The sequence below is a fragment of the Meriones unguiculatus genome, chromosome 3, assembly GCF_030254825.1.
Source record: "Meriones unguiculatus strain TT.TT164.6M chromosome 3, Bangor_MerUng_6.1, whole genome shotgun sequence".
Classification (NCBI taxonomy): domain Eukaryota; kingdom Metazoa; phylum Chordata; class Mammalia; order Rodentia; family Muridae; genus Meriones; species Meriones unguiculatus.
Genome location: NC_083351.1, coordinates 78,620,783 through 78,630,225, shown reverse-complemented (window position 1 = coordinate 78,630,225; position 9,443 = coordinate 78,620,783). Strand labels below are relative to the sequence as shown.

The following is a 9,443-nucleotide window of genomic DNA, read 5'->3' as shown; positions in this document are numbered from 1 at the left end:
CTCACAAATTGCCCCATTGCTTTTATTGCTTTGGCTCCCAAGAGTAAGTATGTAGAGGTGTATCTATCCTATCCTTCACCTCCTTAATAAAATTTGAGCTTGAGGATAGGAGGAAAAGATGTGTTGGTCCCCTTGCATGCCCCTCTTAGCTGCTAGAATATAAGTCCAATAGCACTCAGGAAATACTTGTTAAACAAATGAGGTTGTTCATACCCAGCCACAAAACTTCCCTGTGCTGTGGATCAATTACACAAAGTAAGAAGAGACAGTCGTAGAATAATTTAGCCAGGGTCTGGGTGTTTGTTTCCAGTTGGTCTGTAATATGTAGGCTCCATCCCAATGAGGATGATAAAGGAGAGATGACATTTTGGAAAAAGAAAAGAAATTTTGGGTATTACATCCCAACATTTGTCACATCCTCAGCTGATAGCAACACACATTTCCTTCCCTTTGGCTAAATTTGGATCAAATGCTGGCTGAGTGCTCTGAGCAAGCCAGAACTGCATTGTGCCTCTATTTTGTGACATATGAGCTCCCCGCTTTAATCTCCCCTCTACTGTATAAAAGAAGATCTGAGGCTGTTAGCCTTCAATCCGGTGATTCATGCAGCTGGCACACAATAGCTCCCACCTCTCTCCTCACTGCCACACAGTACTAAGCTAAACAAAATGTCTTAGAGAGCTCCAGTGCATGTAGTTAGCCTGTCACAATCCCTGCCCCCACTCCCAGTCTTCCCCTCTCCCACTTCTGTTCTCTCTCTCTCTCTCTCTCTCTCTCTCTCTCTCTCTCTCCTCAGAGCAAGAGTCCAAATGCCTAGCACCTGCCTTTTTACTGACATTTCCACAAAGGTAAGGAATGAACCTTTTGTCAGTTCCATCCAAATGATCTGTTCTGAAACAATGAGATTTAAAAAAAAAAAAAAAAAAAAAAAGCCCGGGCCTCTCTCCTTGATACTGGATTATAGTGCAGAAGATTAAAATAAAGGACACTTGATTTTATTGATTTAATGAGGGATAGAGGCTTTTGCCCAGCACCCCTGTGGCAAAGGAACAAGTCTTGCTGGCAGGTACCTCTTCAGAAATGCTTCTTTCACATTCGTCGGGTTCTATTTCAGAGGTGCTTGTTTCTAGTTTTGGCTCTGAGATGACCCACAGTAAAACTTCTGGGGCTACATGAAGCAGTCAAATGCCTGCAGTGATTTCAGTATGTAACTCCAGGCAGGGAGAAGCACAGAGGGACCGCTGCTCAGCCCTGCAGGGGGAGGTGACAGGAGAAAACACAGTTTGAATAAAGAAGGAGAGTCAGAGAGGGAGACAGAAAAAGAAATAGCGCTTCTCCCTGCAAGAGACTGTCTGCACACCTATTATTTCTCAGCGGCATCTATTTCTATTTCGGCTCCATTTCTACCCCCACTCTGGGACTCACCACCCTTCCTCACCAGCCCTGCCCCCTCCCAGTCCATTACCCAAGTTTGAACAGTAAAAAAGAAGTAGGGAAGGGGCTTCAGGCACCATGTTCCCAGTGGTCCCTTCCCTGCACAGCTCGATAATCTTTTTGGCTTTTGTTCTCTTCCTCTTTGGGGGTTCTCATGATATTATTATTGACATTTTCATATGGTAATCATGTGAATTCTGTGTGTCTTCTTTTATAGCTGCCCTATTTTTTTTCTTTCATAGCATCTGACTTCATTGTCCACTGAGCCGTGTGAAAGGGACACTGCCAGTCACCTGCTGACCAAATTTAAGCAGCAATCTATGTTCTGACCAAAATGGGCTGTGTTTGTTCATAGACTGAACAGCCAGGATTCCTGTTAATACAAGCATATGTCTCTATACGTTTATTTAAATAGATTTATGCAATCCACCCATAGATAAAACACCCCCGAAAGCACACACAAATTCCCTCTGGTGCTACCATCTCTCTGATGGCTAGCTTTAAAAGAAACAGTTCCTGAGAGCTTTGGTTTCCAAAACACAGCCCTTCCCCCTCCTTTGAGTTTACACAAAATGAGGGGTCGCCCCTCCCCCACAGCCTCTCTGCTCTTTGCCGCAAGCCAGTCTGAAAGCAGGGGGCAAAATCATTACTTCCCAATTACCTTAAGCCATACAAGATAACCTCTCTCAAGGGCTGCTAGTAAAATATGCACATGGTTCCAGTGTCTAGACAGTTATGAAATATAGGTGAAGGGCTTGGCCGCTGCCGAACCCTGATGCATCCCAAATGAAGTGCTTTTATTAAAGAAGTATAATCACCATGATAACTAATTACATCAATACCACATAGTTAATTAAACCCATTATAGTTACTACTCCCATGGGGAAAAGGTCAAATAAAGCCACTGTCTTCTTTATACTACTATGATAACAAAAGAAGAAAAAATTAAGGGAAATAATGCAGACCTCTAGTCTTCTGTTCTCTACACACACACACCTTAATACTCAGCAACTGTCTGTGAAGTCACACAAAAGGGTTTTCAAGTGTAACTTATATTCAAAGATTGCTAGGTTTTCAAAAGATCACTTCTGAATCCACATCTCCCTTGAGTATGGGTAACACTGTTTGCTTGATTGGTGCAGTTACAACGAAGAAACCTAGAAGAGTGGATGAATGCCACTGAGGCTTTATTAATATCGTGCCGAGAAACATGATGGGGGGAGGTTCAAGTTTCAGTTCACTCTAGCTTCACCACAAACACCAGGAATGTGGCCCCATGTTCCCATTCAAGGCCTAGGTAGGACTGTGGCAGTAACAATGAAAGTTAGTTGTTAAAGCTCATTTGCAAACCAAAAACACAGAGACTATATACCCTGCTCTTTCAACAACAACCAAACCTTGTGTGCTGATACCAAAATATGAGGAATGATTCAGACATGAATGTGGAAACAGAATTACGTTACTCCATTGCATGGTGACAGTGGCTTCCAGGAGAGTTTGAACACACAGCAAGAGAAAGGGAAAGAAGAAAAGATGCCAGGAAGGAGGGAAGGAAGGAGGGAGAGACAAAGAATTCAGAGAGAGAGAGAGAGAGAGAGAGAGAGAGAGAGAATCCCTTAACTGTTTATCTCTAGACAATAAAACCAAGATATTTTGATCTTCCTCCTTTGGAAATTCACGGAGTCATTAAAGCAGTGTCTGCCACACATTCTTCTCAGAGAAGTTCATTGTACATAGAGCAGATTTGCATTTACGTGTGCTCGTTAATGAAGAAAACTTTGTGTAGAGGGCCTGGGTGCTGAGAGCACAAGTGTGGCCAGTCTGACCCCCTACAGGAGAAGGCAGCCAGGCAGTAGGGAGAAGAGGCAGAGAAGGCAGGAGAAAGAATGCTTTGATCTAGCGCAGAGCGAGTGCACAATGCAGCAGGCAGGCAGCACACTCCCAGCCAGCTCTGACCCTGCCCAGGCGCTAGTCTGGAAAGAAGTCAGAGTGGGAAGAGTAGAATTCCAGGCACTGGTGAGCAATGCTGGTTATTAAGATTGTGGCTGCTGCTAATGTTATCATCATTGTTATTTTCAAGCTCCAAAAGTTTTAATATCGCCTCTCCTGCAAGGCGGGCCTGATTGTTTTGATGCACACTAGGCTAACGCAGCAAAAAAGTCACATAGGTACCAGGAAAAACAAAGGTCAAGTGTTAAGTCTATTATTTACCCAGTACTTTGAGATGAAACATCTACAGAAAGAGAGAAGAAAAGCTTTAATCTAGACCCCCAAAATCTCTTTCTCATGAATCTTAGATCTCCTCATAGATTTACCATAACATTGGTAAAACTGGAAGAAAAACCAAGGGGGGGGGAATTTTCACAAGATCAATTGTCACATCCATCATTCTTCAGGCGCCCTTCCCTCCTACCTTCATCACACCTCCTTTCTCTGTTCTACAGCTTCTTTCCCTCCATGCAATCCTTGTTACACAACCCACTTTCAGATTAATCCTTCTAAATATTGTTCCCATCTGATGACTCTTTGCCTCAAAATGAACATTGATCCTCAGATTTACCCATGGAATGGACTTGGCAATCCTTCCCTTCATCCTGAGGTCCATCACTATTCTGTGTCTTCACAAGTCAGCCCCCAGAGCTAACCCGCCCTGACTGCTTACCTTCTCCCACCAGGTCACAGGCTCCAAAAGATGCAGACTTTTGTTTCCTGAAAGCCTTTCTGATCCTTAGTATTTACCATAATGTCTTCTCCAAGCAGGCTTCTTCATTTTCATACTTCAAAATCTATGTGAGAATTATAAGGAGGTTTATTATGTTACGTCAGAAGGGCCGTGACTGTCAATACAGGAATTTTCAAAATAAAGTTACGCAAACTCTTCTGGATGCCAGACTTTTATCCGACACACAGTGATAGCACTGTCTTACTTCTAGAACAAACATTACATAAAAGCATGGCTATGATAACCTCAGGCTACTTACTCAAATCAGTCCTCTCTACTCATTTTTATCACTTTCTTAAAGAGTGTTGGAAGAGATGATTTATCATATTGAGGGCTCAATTTTGTCATCTGAAAAATGAGTACTTCTTGGCATGTCTAAGTTACATGTTGTTTTCCATTTGTACTTTTAGACCTAACTGTAATAATCATAGACATTGACAATGCCTCGTTTCATAATAAGCTCTGTAAAAATTCAGAGATGACTTAATCAAGGCATTCTGCTGATGGTCTCTCTAAGAACTTAATTAAATACCTAAAATGGAACTCAGAGGATGGTTAAGAGCATTTTGGTGTTTTCGCAAGCACGAAGTATACATTTATGTACCAGAAAGCTTTGTTCTGCCATATTTAAAGATAACTCAAGAAAATGAGTACCTTCATCATTTCTTTCTCATCTCTTTCTGATCTAAATAAAACTAGCCTATTGTCACTGTATTTGATGATGTAGTAAAGGTCTGTTACCCAGGGTGGTGTTGCTGAAAACTAGTGGTCTCTTTGAGACAGACGAGCTTTGGGGAGGTTTTTAAGTCACTGGGGCCGTGACTTCAAAGGAAATGATAGAAAAACTATTTTATAGTCTTATTATGTTCCCTGTACTCCTGAGCACAAGCCATGATTTTCTTGGGGCCTGATGTAAACACTGATCTTAGACTGAAATCTGCAGAGTCATGAAACAAAATGGATCTTTTGTTTTTCCTTTATAAGTTAATTGTGTCAGTTGTTTTGTGATAGTAACTGAAATTAACTAAGACATTTATTATTTATTCGGAAGAAAAATGGACTTAAGAAAATCAGCCCCATTATTATCCGAAAAGTACTTTGACCTAGTAGAACATTTTGTTTGCATTTTGTGTTGAATTTCATGTTGTTTTAAATACCATGTTGTTGGTTTATATATTGATGCCTAAGCAAGAAGAAATATTCACCCTATAATTACAAAAAATTTTAATGCTGTCCACTTGTTCTCATCCATACCTTTGCAGTTCTCTCAACAGGCTAATTTCACAGTCAAAAATTATTTTGCTGATTCTTGAGAATGCAAGACAACTGATTTGGCACTGACATGAAAGAGTAAAGATCTGTGTTCCAGTACTACCATTCAAAAGTTGGGTGAATACAAGAAGAGAGAGAGAAATGGAGTTTCTAAAATTTAAAAATTAAAGAGAGTAATAACCTTAAAATTAATAAACAAATTAAAACTAATCAAATACATTTATTCACAAATTTTAATTGTAGAATATTATATTTTCACGTTTTGCTGAAGGATAAAATTTTCTACCCTTTTGATGTAATAATGCAATATGATTAAATCAAGAAAAAGAGACTGGATAAAATTAAAAATAAATAACTGCAATACAAACTCAGAACAATTCAAAACAAAGCAAAAGTACAATGCAAAATGTCAAATAAATCTAGAACAATAACCAAGGCACCACAAACATTGTATATAGCTATAGAAGCACATGGAAAAATAACAAAATAAACTCAGATCTATTCTTAGTTCATATAATTACAATACAAGAAACACAGTTAGGAAGCACTGTGAAAAGTCTTTGGCTTTTCAAGAATGTGGTGCTTATGAATTCCTTTAGTTTAGTGGATTGACAAAACTGAGGGTTGAAATGACTTTATTTTTTTTTCATTTGAATAAATTAGTTATAAGCTACTGACATACAGTAAATTCTAGGGCAAGAACTTGAAGCCTTAACTCTTCTAGGGTGGGATGAGCCCTTTGTTTCTGATGATGTCCCAGGGAGTTCTTTTTGAATGGACACAGGGTAGATGTAAAAAAGTCAGCCAGAGAGAAACAAAAATACACAATCGTGTTCTGTACTGAAGAAAGGGAAAAAAAGGATGGAGCAGAGAAGGGAAAACAAAAAGAAGAACAGAGTGGTAGAAAAAGGCACAGAGAGAGGAAAGAAAGATACAAAGGGAGATTAGAAATGATAGGGTTTTTTTGTTTGGTTGGTTTTTGTTTTTGTTTTCCTGAAAGATGAACAGCAAGAGTCTGGAGGACATACCTGTCTCCTGATTTCTCTCAAGATCTCTGCACACCTCTTCACTTCTTTCTTAAGGGGGTTCTTAACATCTACATTTTCCTAGTTAAAGGAAAACAACAGTGCATAGGTAAGGTATAGAGATGGATAAAAACAACTAGGAGCCCTAAGCCAAACAACGGTATCCAAGAGCAAATCAGCATGTGCAGTCTGTGCAGGTGTGTTTTAATGATATCTCACTAGAATATGACACCGCACTACATACACATAATATTCACCTATCTAAGACTTAATGGATTACCATTGTCTGCAAGGTGGCTATTAGTAATTCACAGGCTCTCCGAAAAACCAACCACTTTAGCATCTTTACAACCAAAGGATCTGTGCTTTTCTCCAGAGACAAGGAAGAGGTAGTTACAAAAGATGCACTATGCCACCGAAATGTCACACCTGTGATCTGTCATATATAGCCTCTGTTGTTCTTGCTGAGTGGATCCTTCCTCCACAACAAAGCTTCTAACTGTAGCTTCCTTCTCACTCTCCGGGATTTCTCATTTACATATACGCCTCCTCTTCTGAAAGAGCTAGGATATTTAATCCTCTCTGAAGTAGAAAATGCTAACAGTGTCTGATATGTGTTAATAGCAGTAATCGTTAATTGATGCATCAGGCATTCAGAGGAATTCCGCTATTGTGAAAATTGTAATGAACTCTAATAAGGAGGACATTTATAAACCACTTCATTTTTGAAAAGGCACTTTCACAAATATTACCATATTTTATCATGAGGTCTGTGAAGACAATTTTATCCCCAGTGTTAAATGGAAAGAAGTATTGACGGAGCACATTAATAAAAGAAACTACATTAACTGGTTTAGAAATTTAGAAAGTTAATTCGCTTCTGCAAGCCTTGTTTTTTCTATGGGTTAAATAGAAATCTTTAATGTGGGGCTCTTTAATGTGCCTTTGCCTCTTGAAGAAGAAGCCAAATGGAAAAATATAAACGTTGTATCCATAAAAAGAAAGAAGGATCAGACAAGCTCCCAGAATAAAGAACTGTTCCAACCTGTATGAGTCAGATGTTGGCTTTTTGGGCCAATTCTGTAAATGTCAAAGAAAAGAAATGAGGTCTTTTAGGTTTCATTCTTGACAGAAGAACCATGAAGAAGGAGAAGAATCTTTATAAAGAAAAACTAAAAGTAAAAATAATTTGAGAATCAAGGAACTTGGTTCACAGTTAGCTAGAAATATTTTTACATGATAAGCAAAGACTTTTTTTCAAGCATAGACTACAGCCCTCCCCCAAAAACCTAGCATGCAGGACACATTAAGATGACTTCATTTAGCCCCCAAAATTAAGTATTACATTCACTTCCTGATGTAATCATAATGCAACAATATCAGGACCAGATTGAAAGAAATATCTTCATATATTTCATGTTACATATACTTGAAAGCATTGAAATGCAGTGACATGTTTTGTTATTGTCAAGGAGAAAGACAGGAGAAAAACAAAACATTAACTATTAGTTAAATAGTAATGAAGCCTACAGATCCAATTCCAGAAGTAAAACAGTACAAAGAGTAAGTTTAAAAATTATTTGAAATATTTTTAGCAGAATAAAAGAAGAATTTTGGAAACAATTAGGTGATTACACAGAGCATCCACAAAATAGGACCAGGTAAAGCAAAGAAATAGAAAGGAATGATAAAAGACAATGGCAAGGATTTCTTCTGAACAATATGAGAGAGGATGCAAACATTTAATCTACCCCTTATTAACCCTATAAAGCAGTAGTGAGAGTCTTTGAGAGCATGCGTTTCTCAAGACAAGGAACAGACAAGAACACAGTGGTAAAATGTCAGAAGGAATCAGGCAAATGAGGACACTCTTGGGTGAACTAAGATAGAAAGCTAGTCTGCTTACCTGGCCACACTGTAGCTGCCAAACTTGTTCTTTGCTTGGCAAAAGCCTCATGGGTTTTTGTACTTTCAGCACCATATACTTTTGAAAGTGGAAATAAAATGAATTTAAACAAAACAAGGATATGGGTTAAAAGTCCCTGTTTATACAATATATTGTCATGTATATTCCACCATCCTATGTCAGCCCCATAAGTCCATCCAGCCAAAGATGACAGGAAAACAGTGACATGATGCCTCATAGAAAAAACAAAACAAAACAAAACAATGTATCTTAAAATAAAAGTAAAAGATACTGTTCCACTTCCTCATTTGGTTTATTCTGGTTAATAGCTAACTGTGTGTAGAGAGTCTGGAGATTCAAAGATCATTTTCTGGAAACACTGGTGACCAACAGACTTACAGATAATAGGAGGACAGGAAGCACCAGTTGAGGCTGCCATGGAGCCACATTTGACAACTGCTACCATCAACACAAAGCTCCCAATCATCTTATCCACACTCCACTCTTACAAGCATTGGTGATAGGGTGGAGGTGAGAAGTAAGACAGAAAAAAGAAAAATAAAAAAGATTGCACAAGAAGAAACCTAAGTCTAGATGAAGATCTGTTAATAGTCTTAAACAGGAAGAACTTCTATCAGTGAATCAGAACCAAGAGGCTGCTACAAACACATGACAAAAATGTTGGATATTAAAATTATAATAGTTAATATAAAATGTAATGGGAGATCTGAATCATGTTATTGAGAAAAATCTATGAAACAACAGAGCAAATAAACTACAGGAGAACACAGGAAAGAGACTAAAACTGAAGGAGCAAGATCAACCCACTGTTAAATATTAGTTTAAATACACTTAATACACTTAAATACACTGAAGGCCCAAAGCAAACTTGAGGCCAGAAGAAAGATCATTGTGTCTCTTGTCAGTGAAGGTCAGTTGAAGAGTGAATAAAGCATAAAGAAGTCTTTAGTTTATATGGACTTGGTTCTTGATACAGTCAAAATGACTAATTTATTCAGGAAAGGACGTAAAACCCTGGACAATTTTCAATTATATAAATGTAATTAACAAGAAATGAGAATTG

The 9,443-nt window shown here is 38.5% G+C and overlaps 1 long non-coding RNA gene across 1 annotated transcript; it reads right to left on the bottom strand.

The window, feature by feature from the left end:
- Nucleotides 1-1,020: 1,020 nt before the first annotated feature.
- LOC132652775 (uncharacterized) lies at nt 1,021-8,653 on the bottom strand. The gene is made up of 4 exons (XR_009590341.1): nt 8,360-8,653; nt 6,457-6,534; nt 4,097-4,220; nt 1,021-1,251 (listed from the first exon to the last, which is right to left on the bottom strand). It is a non-coding gene; the product is annotated as an uncharacterized LOC132652775 (long non-coding RNA).
- Nucleotides 8,654-9,443: the final 790 nt, after the last annotated feature.